The following is a 16,887-nucleotide window of genomic DNA, read 5'->3' on the forward strand; positions in this document are numbered from 1 at the left end:
AGTTTTTCCGTCGCTCAACTTGTCGAGTCCTGATTTCCTTAAATTTGATGAAAAACTCTTCTGTTTTCACCGCCAAATCTTCCAGAGGAGTCTTGGCAAAATTTTGGCACCATTTTTGAGGAAATTGGAGAACATCAGATTTTTAGTGAAATTCTGACCGCGCGGGTTAGGGATTTTTTCAAAAAAAGTTTTTCTGCAGGTCAACTTGTCGAGGCCTGATTTCCATTAATTTGATGAAAAAACCCTTCTGTTTTCACCGCCAAATCTTCCAGGGGAGTCTTGGCAAAATTTTGGCACCATTTTTGAGGAAATTGGAGAACGTCAGATTTTTGGTGAAATTCTGACCGCGCGGGTTAGGGATTTTTTCAAAAAAAGTTTTTCTGCAGGTCAACTTCTCGAGGCCTGATTTCCTTTAATTTGATGAAAAACCCTTCTGTTTTCACCGCCAAATCTTCCTTCGGAGTCTTGGCAAAATTTTGGCACCATTTTTGAGGAAATTGGAGAACGTCAGATTTTTGGTGAAATTCTGACCGCGCGGGTTAGGGATTTTTTCAAAAAAAGTTTTTCTGCAGGTCAACTTGTCGAGGCCTGATTTCCATTAATTTGATGAAAAACCCTTCTGTTTTCACCGCCAAATCTTCCAGGGGAGTCTTGGCAAAATTTTGGCACCATTTTTGAGGAAATTGGAGAACGTCAGATTTTTGGTGAAATTCTGACCGCGCGGGTTAGGGATTTTTTCAAAAAAAGTTTTTCTGCAGGTCAACTTGTCGAGGCCTGATTTCCATTAATTTGATGAAAAACCCTTCTGTTTTCACCGCCAAATCTTCCAGGGGAGTCTTGGCAAAATGTTGGCACCATTTTTGAGGAAATTGGAGAACGTCAGATTTTTGGTGAAATTCTGACCGCGCGGGTTAGGGATTTTTTCAAAAAAAGTTTTTCTGCAGGCAACTTGTCAAGGCCTGATTTCCATTAATTTGATGAAAAACCCTTCTGTTTTCACCGCCAAATCTTCCAGGGGAGTCTTGGCAAAATGTTGGCACCATTTTTGAGGAAATTGGAGAACGTCAGATTTTTGGTGAAATTCTGACCGCGCGGGTTAGGGATTTTTTCCAAAAAAGTTTTTCTGCAGGTCAACTTGTCGAGGCCTGATTTCCATTAATTTGATGAAAAACGCTTCTGTTTTCACCGCCAAATCTTCCTTCGGAGTCTTGGCAAAATTTTGGCACCATTTTTGAGGAAATTGGAGAACGTCAGATTTTTGGTGAAATTCTGACCGCGCGGGTTAGGGATTTTTTCAAAAAAAGTTTTTCTGCAGGTCAACTTGTCGAGGCCTGATTTCCATTAATTTGATGAAAAACCCTTCTGTTTTCACCGCCAAATCTTCCAGGGGAGTCTTGGCAAAATTTGGCACCATTTTTGAGGAAATTGGAGAACGTCAGATTTTTGGTGAAATTCTGACCGCGCGGGTTAGGGATTTTTTCAAAAAAAGTTTTTCTGAAGGTCAACTTGTCGAGGCCTGATTTCCATTAATTTGATGAAAAACCCTTCTGTTTTCACTGCCAAATCTTCCAGGGGAGTCTTGGCCAAAGTTTGGCACCATTTTTGAGGAAATTGGAGAACGTCAGATTTTTGGTGAAATTCTGACCGCGCGGGTTAGAGATTTTTTCAAAAAAAGTTTTTTCCGCAGGTCAACTTGTCGAGGCCTGATTTCCTTTCCTTGGATGAAAAACCCTTCTGTTTTCACCGCCAAATCTTCCGGGGGAGTCTTGGCAAAATCTTGGCACCATTTTTGAGGAAATTGGAGAAGGTCAGATTTTTGGTGAAATTCTGACCGCGCGGGTTAGGGATTTTTTCAAAAAAAGTTTTTTCCGCAGGTCAACTTGTCGAGGCCTGATTTCCTTTCCTTTGATGAAAAACCCTTCTGTTTTCACCGCCAAATCTTCCGGGGGAGTCTTGGCAAAATTTTGGCACCATTTTTGAGGAAATTGGAGAACGTCAGATTTTTGGTGAAATTCTGACCGCGCTTGTTAGGGATTTTTTCAAAAAATGTTTTTTCCGCAGGTCAACTTGTTGAGGCCTGATTTCCTTTCCTTTGATGAAAAACCCTTCTGTTTTCACTTGCCAATCTTCCTTCGGAGTCTTGGCAAAATTTTGGCACCATTTTTGAGGAAATCGGAGAACGTCAGATTTTTGGTGAAATTCTGACTGCGCGGGTTAGGGATTTTTTCAAAAAAAGTGTTTCCGCAGGTCAACTTGTCGAGGCCTGATTTCCTTTCCTTGCATGAAAAACCCTTCTGTTTTCACTTGCAAATCTTCCTTCAGAATCTTGGCAAAATTTTGACACCATTTTTGAGGAAATTGGAGAACGTCAGATTTTTGGTGAAATTCTGACCGCGCGGGTTAGGGATTTTTTCAAAAAAAGTTTTTCTGCAGGTCAACTTGTCGAGGCCTGATTTCCATTAATTTGATGAAAAACCCTTCTGTTTTCACCGCCAAATCTTCCTTCGGAGTCTTGGCAAAAGTCTGGCACCATTTTTGAGGAAATTGGAGAACGTCAGATTTTTGGTGAAATTCTGACCGCGCGGGTTAGGGATTTTTTTCAAAAAAAGTTTTTTCCGCAGGTCAACTTGTTGAGGCCTGATTTCCTTTCCTTTGATGAAAAACCCTTCTGTTTTCACCGCCAAATCTTCCGGGGGAGTCTTGGCAAAATTTTGGCACCATTTTTGAGGAAATTGGAGAACGTCAGATTTTTGGTGAAATTCTGACCGCGCGGGTTAGGGATTTTTTCAAAAAAAGTTTTTCTGCAGGTCAACTTGTCGAGGCCTGATTTCCATTAATTTGATGAAAAACCCTTCTGTTTTCACCGCCAAATCTTCCAGGGGAGTCTTGGCAAAATTTTGGCACCATTTTTGAGGAAATTGGAGAACGTCAGATTTTTGGTGAAATTCTGACCGCGCGGGTTAGGGATTTTTTCAAAAAAAGTTTTTCTGCAGGTCAACTTGTCGAGGCCTGATTTCCTTTAATTTGATGAAAAACCCTTCTGTTTTCACCGCCAAATCTTCCAGGGGAGTCTTGGCAAAATGTTGGCACCATTTTTGAGGAAATTGGAGAACGTCAGATTTTTGGTGAAATTCTGACCCCGTGGGTTAGGGATTTTTTCAAAAAAAGTTTTTCTGCAAGTCGACTTCTCGAGGCTTGATTTCCTTTAATTTGATGAAAAACCCTTCTGTTTTCACCGCCAAATATTCCTTCGGAGTCTTGGCAAAATTTGGCACCATTTTTGAGGAAATTGGAGAACGTCAGATTTTTGGTGAAATTCTGACCGCGCGGGTTAGGGATTTTTTCAAAAAAAGTTTTTCTGAAGGTCAACTTGTCGAGGCCTGATTTCCATTAATTTGATGAAAAACCCTTCTGTTTTCACCGCCAAATCTTCCAGGGGAGTCTTGGCAAAATTTTGGCACCATTTTTGAGGAAATTGGAGAAGGTCAGATTTTTGGTGAAATTCTGACCGCGCGGGTTAGGGATTTTTTCAAAAAAAGTTTTTCCGTCGCTCAACTTGTCGAGTCCTGATTTCCTTAAATTTGATGAAAAACTCTTCTGTTTTCACCGCCAAAACTTCCAGGGGAGTCTTGGCAAAATTTTGGCACCATTTTTGAGGAAATTGGAGAAGGTCAGATTTTTGGTGAAATTCTGACCGCGCGGGTTAGGGATTTTTTCAAAAAAAGTTTTTCTGCAGGTCAACTTGTCGAGGCCTGATTTCCATTAATTTGATGAAAAACCCTTCTGTTTTCACCGCCAAATCTTCCAGGGGAGTCTTGGCAAAATTTTGGCACCATTTTTGAGGAAATTGGAGAACGTCAGATTTTTGGTGAAATTCTGACCGCGCGGGTTAGGGATTTTTTCAAAAAAAGTTTTTCTGCAGGCAACTTGTCAAGGCCTGATTTCCATTAATTTGATGAAAAACCCTTCTGTTTTCACCGCCAAATCTTCCAGGGGAGTCTTGGCAAAATGTTGGCACCATTTTTGAGGAAATTGGAGAACGTCAGGTTTTTGGTGAAATTCTGACCCCGCGGGTTAGGGATTTTTTCAAAAAAAGTTTTTCTGCAGGTCAACTTGTCGAGGCCTGATTTCCATTAATTTGATGAAAAACCCTTCTGTTTTCACCGCCAAATCTTCCAGGGGATTCTTGGCAAAATTTTGGCGCCATTTTTGAGGAAATTGGAGAACGTCAGATTTTTGGTGAAATTCTGACCGCGCGGGTTAGGGATTTTTTCAAAAAAAGTTTTTCTGCAGGGCAACTTCTCGAGGCCTGATTTCCTTTAATTTGATGAAAAACCCTTCTGTTTTCACCGCCAAATCTTCCAGGGGAGTCTTGGCAAAATGTTGGCACCATTTTTGAGGAAATTGGAGAACGTCAGATTTTTGGTGAAATTCTGACCCCGCGGGTTAGGGATTTTTTCAAAAAAAGTTTTTCTGCAAGTCGACTTCTCGAGGCCTGATTTCCTTTAATTTGATGAAAAACCCTTCTGTTTTCACCGCCAAATATTCCTTCGGAGTCTTGGCAAAATTTTGGCACCATTTTTGAGGAAATTGGAGAACGTCAGATTTTTGGTGAAATTCTGACCGCGCGGGTTAGGGATTTTTTCAAAAAAAGTTTTTCTGCAGGTCAACTTGTCGAGGCCTGATTTCCATTAATTTGATGAAAAACCCTTCTGTTTTCACTGCCAAATCTTCCAGGGGAGTCTTGGCAAAAGTTTGGCACCATTTTTGAGGAAATTGGAGAACGTCAGATTTTTGGTGAAATTCTGACCGCGCGGGTTAGGGATTTTTTCAAAAAAAGTTTTTTCCGCAGGTCAACTTGTCGAGGCCTGATTTCCTTTCCTTGGATGAAAAACCCTTCTGTTTTCACCGCCAAATCTTCCGGGGGAGTCTTGGCAAAATCTTGGCACCGTTTTTGAGGAAATTGGAGAACGTCAGATTTTTGGTGAAATTCTGACCGCGCGGGTTAGGGATTTTTTCAAAAAAAGTTTTTTCCGCAGGTCAACTTGTCGAGGCCTGATTTCCTTTCCTTTGATGAAAAACCCTTCTGTTTTCACCGCCAAATCTTCCGGGGGAGTCTTGGCAAAATTTTGGCACCATTTTTGAGGAAATTGGAGAAAGTCAGATTTTTGGTGAAATTCTGACCGCGCTTGTTAGGGATTTTTTCAAAAAATGTTTTTTCCGCAGGTCAACTTGTTGAGGCCTGATTTCCTTTCCTTTGATGAAAAACCCTTCTGTTTTCACTTGTAAATCTTCCTTCGGAGTCTTTGCCAAATTTTGGCACCATTTTTGAGGAAATCGGAGAACGTCAGATTTTTGGTGAAATTCTGACTGCGCGGGTTAGGGATTTTTTCAAAAAAAGTGTTTCCGCAGGTCAACTTTTCGAGACCTGATTTCCTTTCCTTGCATGAAAAACCCTTCTGTTTTCACTTGCAAATCTTCCTTCAGAATCTTGGCAAAATTTTGACACCATTTTTGAGGAAATTGGAGAACGTCAGATTTTTGGTGAAATTCTGACCGCGCGGGTTAGGGATTTTTTCAAAAAAAGTTTTTCTGCAGGTCAACTTGTCGAGGCCTGATTTCCATTAATTTGATGAAAAACCCTTCTGTTTTCACCGCCAAATCTTCCTTCGGAGTCTTGGCAAAATTTTGGCACCATTTTTGAGGAAATTGGAGAACGTCAGATTTTTGGTGAAATTATGACCGCGCGGGTTAGGGATTTTTTTCAAAAAAAGTTTTTTCCGCAGGTCAACTTGTCGAGGCCTGATTTCCTTTCCTTTGATGAAAAACCCTTCTGTTTTCACCGCCAAATCTTCCGGGGGAGTCTTGGCAAAATTTTGGCACCATTTTTGAGGAAATTGGAGAACGTCAGATTTTTGGTGAAATTCTGACCGCGCGGGTTAGGGATTTTTTCAAAAAAAGTTTTTCTGCAGGTCAACTTGTCGAGGCCTGATTTCCATTAATTTGATGAAAAACCCTTCTGTTTTCACCGCCAAATCTTCCAGGGGAGTCTTGGCAAAATTTTGGCACCATTTTTGAGGAAATTGGAGAACGTCAGATTTTTGGTGAAATTCTGACCGCGCGGGTTAGGGATTTTTTCAAAAAAAGTTTTTCTGCAGGTCAACTTCTCGAGGCCTGATTTCCTTTAATTTGATGAAAAACCCTTCTGTTTTCACCGCCAAATCTTCCAGGGGAGTCTTGGCAAAATGTTGGCACCATTTTTGAGGAAATTGGAGAACGTCAGATTTTTGGTGAAATTCTGACCCCGCGGGTTAGGGATTTTTTCAAAAAAAGTTTTTCTGCAAGTCGACTTCTCGAGGCCTGATTTCCTTTAATTTGATGAAAAACCCTTCTGTTTTCACCGCCAAATATTCCTTCGGAGTCTTGGCAAAATTTGGCACCATTTTTGAGGAAATTGGAGAACGTCAGATTTTTGGTGAAATTCTGACCGCGCGGGTTAGGGATTTTTTCAAAAAAAGTTTTTCTGCAGGTCAACTTGTCGAGGCCTGATTTCCATTAATTTGATGAAAAACCCTTCTGTTTTCAATGCCAAATCTTCCAGGGGAGTCTTGGCAAAAGTTTGGCACCATTTATGAGGAAATTGGAGAACGTCAGATTTTTGGTGAAATTCTGACCGCGCGGGTTAGAGATTTTTTCAAAAAAAGTTTTTTCCGCAGGTCAACTTGTCGAGGCCTGATTTCCTTTACTTTGATGAAAAACCCTTCTGTTTTCACCGCCAAATCTTCCGGGGGAGTCTTGGCAAAATCTTGGCACCATTTTTGAGGAAATTGGAGAACGTCAGATTTTTGGTGAAATTCTGACCGCGCGGGTTAGAGATTTTTTCAAAAAAAGTTTTTCTGCAGGCAACTTGTCAAGGCCTGATTTCCATTAATTTGATGAAAAACCCTTCTGTTTTCACCGCCAAATCTTCCAGGGGAGTCTTGGCAAAATGTTGGCACCATTTTTGAGGAAATTGGAGAACGTCAGATTTTTGGTGAAATTCTGACCCCGCGGGTTAGGGATTTTTTCAAAAAAAGTTTTTCTGCAGGTCAACTTGTCGAGGCCTGATTTCCATTAATTTGATGAAAAACCCTTCTGTTTTCACCGCCAAATCTTCCAGGGGATTCTTGGCAAAATTTTGGCGCCATTTTTGAGGAAATTGGAGAACGTCAGATTTTTGGTGAAATTCTGACCGCGCGGGTTAGGGATTTTTTCAAAAAAAGTTTTTCTGCAGGTCAACTTCTCGAGGCCTGATTTCCTTTAATTTGATGAAAAACCCTTCTGTTTTCACCGCCAAATCTTCCAGGGGAGTCTTGGCAAAATGTTGGCACCATTTTTGAGGAAATTGGAGAACGTCAGATTTTTGGTGAAATTCTGACCCCGCGGGTTAGGGATTTTTTCAAAAAAAGTTTTTCTGCAAGTCGACTTCTCGAGGCCTGATTTCCTTTAATTTGATGAAAAACCCTTCTGTTTTCACCGCCAAATATTCCTTCGGAGTCTTGGCAAAATTTGGCACCATTTTTGAGGAAATTGGAGAATGTCAGATTTTTGGTGAAATTCTGACCGCGCGGGTTAGGGATTTTTTCAAAAAAAGTTTTTCTGCAGGTCAACTTGTCGAGGCCTGATTTCCATTAATTTGATGAAAAACCCTTCTGTTTTCACTGCCAAATCTTCCAGGGGAGTCTTGGCAAAAGTTTGGCACCATTTTTGAGGAAATTGGAGAACGTCAGATTTTTGGTGAAATTCTGACCGCGCGGGTTAGAGATTTTTTCAAAAAAAGTTTTTTCCGCAGGTCAACTTGTCGAGGCCTGATTTCCTTTCCTTGGATGAAAAACCCTTCTGTTTTCACCGCCAAATCTTCCGGGGGAGTCTTGGCAAAATCTTGGCACCATTTTTGAGGAAATTGGAGAACGTCAGATTTTTGGTGAAATTCTGACCGCGCGGGTTAGGGATTTTTTCAAAAAAAGTTTTTTCCGCAGGTCAACTTGTCGAGGCCTGATTTCCTTTCCTTGCATGAAAAACCCTTCTGTTTTCACTTGCAAATCTTCCTTCAGAATCTTGGCAAAATTTTGACACCATTTTTGAGGAAATTGGAGAACGTCAGATTTTTGGTGAAATTCTGACCGCGCAGGTTAGGGATTTTTTCAAAAAAAGTTTTTCTGCAGGTCAACTTGTCGAGGCCTGATTTCCATTAATTTGATGAAAAACCCTTCTGTTTTCACCGCCAAATCTTCCTTCGGAGTCTTGGCAAAATTTTGGCACCATTTTTGAGGAAATTGGAGAACGTCAGATTTTTGGTGAAATTATGACCGCGCGGGTTAGGGATTTTTTTCAAAAAAAGTTTTTTCCGCAGGTCAACTTGTCGAGGCCTGATTTCCTTTCCTTTGATGAAAAACCCTTCTGTTTTCACCGCCAAATCTTCCGGGGGAGTCTTGGCAAAATTTTGGCACCATTTTTGAGGAAATTGGAGAACGTCAGATTTTTGGTGAAATTCTGACCGCGCGGGTTAGGGATTTTTTCAAAAAAAGTTTTTCTGCAGGTCAACTTGTCGAGGCCTGATTTCCATTAATTTGATGAAAAACCCTTCTGTTTTCACCGCCAAATCTTCCAGGGGAGTCTTGGCAAAATTTTGGCACCATTTTTGAGGAAATTGGAGAACGTCAGATTTTTGGTGAAATTCTGACCGCGCGGGTTAGGGATTTTTTCAAAAAAAGTTTTTCTGCAGGTCAACTTCTCGAGGCCTGATTTCCTTTAATTTGATGAAAAACCCTTCTGTTTTCACCGCCAAATCTTCCAGGGGAGTCTTGGCAAAATGTTGGCACCATTTTTGAGGAAATTGGAGAACGTCAGATTTTTGGTGAAATTCTGACCCCGTGGGTTAGGGATTTTTTCAAAAAAAGTTTTTCTGCAAGTCGACTTCTCGAGGCCTGATTTCCTTTAATTTGATGAAAAACCCTTCTGTTTTCACCGCCAAATATTCCTTCGGAGTCTTGGCAAAATTTGGCACCATTTTTGAGGAAATTGGAGAACGTCAGATTTTTGGTGAAATTCTGACCGCGCGGGTTAGGGATTTTTTCAAAAAAAGTTTTTCTGCAGGTCAACTTGTCGAGGCCTGATTTCCATTAATTTGATGAAAAACCCTTCTGTTTTCACTGCCAAATCTTCCAGGGGAGTCTTGGCAAAAGTTTGGCACCATTTATGAGGAAATTGGAGAACGTCAGATTTTTGGTGAAATTCTGACCGCGCGGGTTAGAGATTTTTTCAAAAAAAGTTTTTTCCGCAGGTCAACTTGTCGAGGCCTGATTTCCTTTCCTTTGATGAAAAACCCTTCTGTTTTCACCGCCAAATCTTCCGGGGGAGTCTTGGCAAAATCTTGGCACCATTTTTGAGGAAATTGGAGAACGTCAGATTTTTGGTGAAATTCTGACCGCGCGGGTTAGAGATTTTTTCAAAAAAAGTTTTTCTGCAGGCAACTTGTCAAGGCCTGATTTCCATTAATTTGATGAAAAACCCTTCTGTTTTCACCGCCAAATCTTCCAGGGGAGTCTTGGCAAAATGTTGGCACCATTTTTGAGGAAATTGGAGAACGTCAGGTTTTTGGTGAAATTCTGACCCCGCGGGTTAGGGATTTTTTCAAAAAAAGTTTTTCTGCAGGTCAACTTGTCGAGGCCTGATTTCCATTAATTTGATGAAAAACCCTTCTGTTTTCACCGCCAAATCTTCCAGGGGATTCTTGGCAAAATTTTGGCGCCATTTTTGAGGAAATTGGAGAACGTCAGATTTTTGGTGAAATTCTGACCGCGCGGGTTAGGGATTTTTTCAAAAAAAGTTTTTCTGAAGGTCAACTTCTCGAGGCCTGATTTCCTTTAATTTGATGAAAAACCCTTCTGTTTTCACCGCCAAATCTTCCAGGGGAGTCTTGGCAAAATGTTGGCACCATTTTTGAGGAAATTGGAGAACGTCAGATTTTTGGTGAAATTCTGACCCCGCGGGTTAGGGATTTTTTCAAAAAAAGTTTTTCTGCAAGTCGACTTCTCGAGGCTTGATTTCCTTTAATTTGATGAAAAACCCTTCTGTTTTCATCGCCAAATATTCCTTCGGAGTCTTGGCAAAATTTGGCACCATTTTTGAGGAAATTGGAGAATGTCAGATTTTTGGTGAAATTCTGACCGCGCGGGTTAGGGATTTTTTCAAAAAAAGTTTTTCTGCAGGTCAACTTGTCGAGGCCTGATTTCCATTAATTTGATGAAAAACCCTTCTGTTTTCACTGCCAAATCTTCCAGGGGAGTCTTGGCAAAAGTTTGGCACCATTTTTGAGGAAATTGGAGAACGTCAGATTTTTGGTGAAATTCTGACCGCGCGGGTTAGAGATTTTTTCAAAAAAAGTTTTTTCCGCAGGTCAACTTGTCGAGGCCTGATTTCCTTTCCTTGGATGAAAAACCCTTCTGTTTTCACCGCCAAATCTTCCGGGGGAGTCTTGGCAAAATCTTGGCACCATTTTTGAGGAAATTGGAGAACGTCAGATTTTTGGTGAAATTCTGACCGCGCGGGTTAGGGATTTTTTCAAAAAAAGTTTTTTCCGCAGGTCAACTTGTCGAGGCCTGATTTCCTTTCCTTTGATGAAAAACCCTTCTGTTTTCACCGCCAAATCTTCCGGGGGAGTCTTGGCAAAATTTTGGCACCATTTTTGAGGAAATTGGAGAACGTCAGATTTTTGGTGAAATTCTGACCGCGCTTGTTAGGGATTTTTTCAAAAAATGTTTTTTCCGCAGGTCAACTTGTTGAGGCCTGATTTCCTTTCCTTTGATGAAAAACCCTTCTGTTTTCACTTGTAAATCTTCCTTCGGAGTCTTTGCCAAATTTTGGCACCATTTTTGAGGAAATCGGAGAACGTCAGATTTTTGGTGAAATTCTGACTGCGCGGGTTAGGGATTTTTTCAAAAAAAGTGTTTCCGCAGGTCAACTTGTCGAGGCCTGATTTCCTTTCCTTGCATGAAAAACCCTTCTGTTTTCACTTGCAAATCTTCCTTCAGAATCTTGGCAAAATTTTGGCACCATTTTTGAGGAAATTGGAGAACGTCAGATTTTTGGTGAAATTCTGACCGCGCGGGTTAGGGATTTTTTCAAAAAAAGTTTTTCTGCAGGTCAACTTGTCGAGGCCTGATTTCCATTAATTTGATGAAAAACCCTTCTGTTTTCACCGCCAAATCTTCCTTCGGAGTCTTGGCAAAATTTTGGCACCATTTTTGAGGAAATTGGAGAACGTCAGATTTTTGGTGAAATTATGACCGCGCGGGTTAGGGATTTTTTTCAAAAAAAGTTTTTTCCGCAGGTCAACTTGTCGAGGCCTGATTTCCTTTCCTTTGATGAAAAACCCTTCTGTTTTCACCGCCAAATCTTCCAGGGGAGTCTTGGCAAAATGTTGGCACCATTTTTGAGGAAATTGGAGAACGTCAGATTTTTGGTGAAATTCTGACCCCGTGGGTTAGGGATTTTTTCAAAAAAAGTTTTTCTGCAAGTCGACTTCTCGAGGCTTGATTTCCTTTAATTTGATGAAAAACCCTTCTGTTTTCACCGCCAAATATTCCTTCGGAGTCTTGGCAAAATTTGGCACCATTTTTGAGGAAATTGGAGAACGTCAGATTTTTGGTGAAATTCTGACCGCGCGGGTTAGGGATTTTTTCAAAAAAAGTTTTTCTGCAGGTCAACTTGTCGAGGCCTGATTTCCATTAATTTGATGAAAAACCCTTCTGTTTTCAATGCCAAATCTTCCAGGGGAGTCTTGGCAAAAGTTTGGCACCATTTATGAGGAAATTGGAGAACGTCAGATTTTTGGTGAAATTCTGACCGCGCGGGTTAGAGATTTTTTCAAAAAAAGTTTTTTCCGCAGGTCAACTTGTCGAGGCCTGATTTCCTTTCCTTTGATGAAAAACCCTTCTGTTTTCACCGCCAAATCTTCCGGGGGAGTCTTGGCAAAATCTTGGCACCATTTTTGAGGAAATTGGAGAACGTCAGATTTTTGGTGAAATTCTGACCGCGCGGGTTAGAGATTTTTTCAAAAAAAGTTTTTTCCGCAGGTCAACTTGTCGAGGCCTGATTTCCTTTCCTTTGATGAAAAACCCTTCTGTTTTCACCGCCAAATCTTCCGGGGGAGTCTTGGCAAAATCTTGGCACCATTTTTGAGGAAATTGGAGAACGTCAGATTTTTGGTGAAATTCTGACCGCGCGGGTTAGGGATTTTTTCAAAAAAAGTTTTTTCCGCAGGTCAACTTGTCGAGGCCTGATTTCCTTTCCTTTGATGAAAAACCCTTCTGTTTTCACCGCCAAATCTTCCGGGGGAGTCTTGGCAAAATGTTGGCACCATATTTGAGGAAATTGGAGAACGTCAGATTTTTGGTGAAATTCTGACCGCGCTTGTTAGGGATTTTTTCAAAAAATGTTTTTTCCGCAGGTCAACTTGTTGAGGCCTGATTTCCTTTCCTTTGATGAAAAACCCTTCTGTTTTCACTTGTAAATCTTCCTTCGGAGTCTTTGCCAAATTTTGGCACCATTTTTGAGGAAATCGGAGAACGTCAGATTTTTGGTGAAATTCTGACTGCGCGGGTTAGGGATTTTTTCAAAAAAAGTGTTTCCGCAGGTCAACTTGTCGAGGCCTGATTTCCTTTCCTTGCATGAAAAACCCTTCTGTTTTCACTTGCAAATTTTCCTTCGGAGTCTTTGCCAAATTTTGGCAACATTTTTGAGGAAATTGGAGAACGTCAGATTTTTGGTGAAATTCTGACTGCGCGGGTTAGGGATTTTTTCAAAAAAAGTGTTTCCGCAGGTCAACTTGTCGAGGCCTGATTTCCTTTCCTTTGATGAAAAACCCTTCTGTTTTCACCGCCAAATCTTCCGGGGGAGTCTTGGCAAAATTTTGGCACCATTTTTGAGGAAATTGGAGAACGTCAGATTTTTGGTGAAATTCTGACCGCGCTTGTTAGGGATTTTTTCAAAAAATGTTTTTTCCGCAGGTCAACTTGTTGAGGCCTGATTTCCTTTCCTTTAATGAAAAACCCTTCTGTTTTCACTTGTAAATCTTCCTTCGGAGTCTTTGCCAAATTTTGGCACCATTTTTGAGGAAATCGGAGAACGACAGATTTTTGGTGAAATTCTGACTGCGCGGGTTAGGGATTTTTTCAAAAAAAGTGTTTCCGCAGGTCAACTTGTCGAGGCCTGATTTCCTTTCCTTGCATGAAAAACCCTTCTGTTTTCACTTGCAAATCTTCCTTCAGAATCTTGGCAAAATTTTGACACCATTTTTGAGGAAATTGGAGAACGTCAGATTTTTGGTGAAATTCTGACCGCGCGGGTTAGGGATTTTTCCAAAAAAAGGTTTTTTCCGCAGGTCATCTTGTCGAGGCCTGATTTCCTTTCCTTGGATAAAAAACCCTTCTGTTTTCACTTGCAAATCTTCCTTCGGAGTATTGGCAAAACTTTGGCACCATTTTTGAGGAAATTGGAGAACGTCAGATTTTTGGTGAAATTCTGACCGCGCGGGTTAGGGATTTTTTCAAAAAAAGTTTTTTCCTCAGGTCAACTTGTCGAGGCCTGATTTCCTTTCCTTGGATGAAAAACCCTTCTGTTTTCACTTGCAAATTTTCCTTCGGAGTCTTTGCCAAATTTTGGCAACATTTTTGAGGAAATTGGAGAACGTCAGATTTTTGGTGAAATTCTGACTGCGCGGGTTAGGGATTTTTTCAAAAAAAGTGTTTCCGCAGGTCAACTTGTCGAAGCCTGATTTCCTTTCCTTTGATGAAAAACCCTTCTGTTTTCACTTGTAAATCTTCCTTCGGAGTCTTTGCCAAATTTTGGCACCATTTTTGAGGAAATCGGAGAACGACAGATTTTTGGTGAAATTCTGACTGCGCGGGTTAGGGATTTTTTCAAAAAAAGTGTTTCCGCAGGTCAACTTGTCGAGGCCTGATTTCCTTTCCTTGCATGAAAAACCCTTCTGTTTTCACTTGCAAATCTTCCTTCAGAATCTTGGCAAAATTTTGACACCATTTTTGAGGAAATTGGAGAACGTCAGATTTTTGGTGAAATTCTGACCGCGCGGGTTAGGGATTTTTCCAAAAAAAGGTTTTTTCCGCAGGTCATCTTGTCGAGGCCTGATTTCCTTTCCTTGGATAAAAAACCCTTCTGTTTTCACTTGCAAATCTTCCTTCGGAGTATTGGCAAAACTTTGGCACCATTTTTGAGGAAATTGGAGAACGTCAGATTTTTGGTGAAATTCTGACCGCGCGGGTTAGGGATTTTTTCAAAAAAAGTTTTTTCCGCAGGTCAACTTGTTGAGGCCTGATTTCCTTTCCTTTAATGAAAAACCCTTCTGTTTTCACTTGTAAATCTTCCTTCGGAGTCTTTGCCAAATTTTGGCACCATTTTTGAGGAAATCGGAGAACGACAGATTTTTGGTGAAATTCTGACTGCGCGGGTTAGGGATTTTTTCAAAAAAAGTGTTTCCGCAGGTCAACTTGTCGAGGCCTGATTTCCTTTCCTTGCATGAAAAACCCTTCTGTTTTCACTTGCAAATCTTCCTTCAGAATCTTGGCAAAATTTTGACACCATTTTTGAGGAAATTGGAGAACGTCAGATTTTTGGTGAAATTCTGACCGCGCGGGTTAGGGATTTTTCCAAAAAAAGGTTTTTTCCGCAGGTCATCTTGTCGAGGCCTGATTTCCTTTCCTTGGATAAAAAACCCTTCTGTTTTCACTTGCAAATCTTCCTTCGGAGTATTGGCAAAACTTTGGCACCATTTTTGAGGAAATTGGAGAACGTCAGATTTTTGGTGAAATTCTGACCGCGCTTGTTAGGGATTTTTTCAAAAAATGTTTTTTCCGCAGGTCAACTTGTTGAGGCCTGATTTCCTTTCCTTTAATGAAAAACCCTTCTGTTTTCACTTGTAAATCTTCCTTCGGAGTCTTTGCCAAATTTTGGCACCATTTTTGAGGAAATCGGAGAACGACAGATTTTTGGTGAAATTCTGACTGCGCGGGTTAGGGATTTTTTCAAAAAAAGTGTTTCCGCAGGTCAACTTGTCGAGGCCTGATTTCCTTTCCTTGCATGAAAAACCCTTCTGTTTTCACTTGCAAATCTTCCTTCAGAATCTTGGCAAAATTTTGACACCATTTTTGAGGAAATTGGAGAACGTCAGATTTTTGGTGAAATTCTGACCGCGCGGGTTAGGGATTTTTCCAAAAAAAGGTTTTTTCCGCAGGTCATCTTGTCGAGGCCTGATTTCCTTTCCTTGGATAAAAAACCCTTCTGTTTTCACTTGCAAATCTTCCTTCGGAGTCTTGGCAAAACTTTGGCACCATTTTTGAGGAAATTGGAGAACGTCAGATTTTTGGTGAAATTCTGACCGCGCGGGTTAGGGATTTTTTCAAAAAAAGTTTTTTCCTCAGGTCAACTTGTCGAGGCCTGATTTCCTTTCCTTGGATGAAAAACCCTTCTGTTTTCACTTGCAAATTTTCCTTCGGAGTCTTTGCCAAATTTTGGCAACATTTTTGAGGAAATTGGAGAACGTCAGATTTTTGGTGAAATTCTGACTGCGCGGGTTAGGGATTTTTTCAAAAAAAGTTTTTCCGCAGGTCAACTTGTTGAGGCCTGATTTCCTTTCCTTTGATGAAAAACCCTTCTGTTTTCACTTGTAAATCTTCCTTCGGAGTCTTTGCCAAATTTTGGCACCATTTTTGAGGAAATTGGAGAACGTCAGATTTTTGGTGAAATTCTGACCGCGCGGGTTAGGGATTTTTTCAAAAAAAGTTTTTCCGCAGGTCAACTTGTTGAGGCCTGATTTCCTTTCCTTTGATGAAAAACCCTTCTCTTTTCACTTGCAAATCTTCCTTCAGAATCTTGGCAAAATTTTGGCACCATTTTTGAGGAAATTGGAGAACGTCAGATTTTTGGTGAAATTCTGACCGCGCGGGTTAGGGATTTTTCCAAAAAAAGGTTTTTTCCGCAGGTCATCTTGTCGAGGCCTGATTTCCTTTCCTTGGATAAAAAACCCTTCTGTTTTCACTTGCAAATCTTCCTTCGGAGTCTTGGCAAAATTTTGGCACCATTTTTGAGGAAATTGGAGAACGTCAGATTTTTGGTGAAATTCTGACCGCGCGGGTTAGGGATTTTTTCAAAAAAAGTTTTTTCCGCAGGTCAACTTGTTGAGGCCTGATTTCCTTTCCTTTAATGAAAAACCCTTCTGTTTTCACTTGTAAATCTTCCTTCGGAGTCTTTGCCAAATTTTGGCACCATTTTTGAGGAAATCGGAGAACGACAGATTTTTGGTGAAATTCTGACTGCGCGGGTTAGGGATTTTTTCAAAAAAAGTGTTTCCGCAGGTCAACTTGTCGAGGCCTGATTTCCTTTCCTTGCATGAAAAACCCTTCTGTTTTCACTTGCAAATCTTCCTTCAGAATCTTGGCAAAATTTTGACACCATTTTTGAGGAAATTGGAGAACGTCAGATTTTTGGTGAAATTCTGACCGCGCGGGTTAGGGATTTTTCCAAAAAAAGGTTTTTTCCGCAGGTCATCTTGTCGAGGCCTGATTTCCTTTCCTTGGATAAAAAACCCTTCTGTTTTCACTTGCAAATCTTCCTTCGGAGTATTGGCAAAACTTTGGCACCATTTTTGAGGAAATTGGAGAACGTCAGATTTTTGGTGAAATTCTGACCGCGCGGGTTAGGGATTTTTTCAAAAAAAGTTTTTTCCTCAGGTCAACTTGTCGAGGCCTGATTTCCTTTCCTTGGATGAAAAACCCTTCTGTTTTCACTTGCAAATTTTCCTTCGGAGTCTTTGCCAAATTTTGGCAACAT

Source organism: Lacerta agilis, chromosome 12 (genome assembly GCF_009819535.1).
Source record: "Lacerta agilis isolate rLacAgi1 chromosome 12, rLacAgi1.pri, whole genome shotgun sequence".
NCBI classification, from domain to species: Eukaryota; Metazoa; Chordata; class Lepidosauria; order Squamata; family Lacertidae; genus Lacerta; species Lacerta agilis.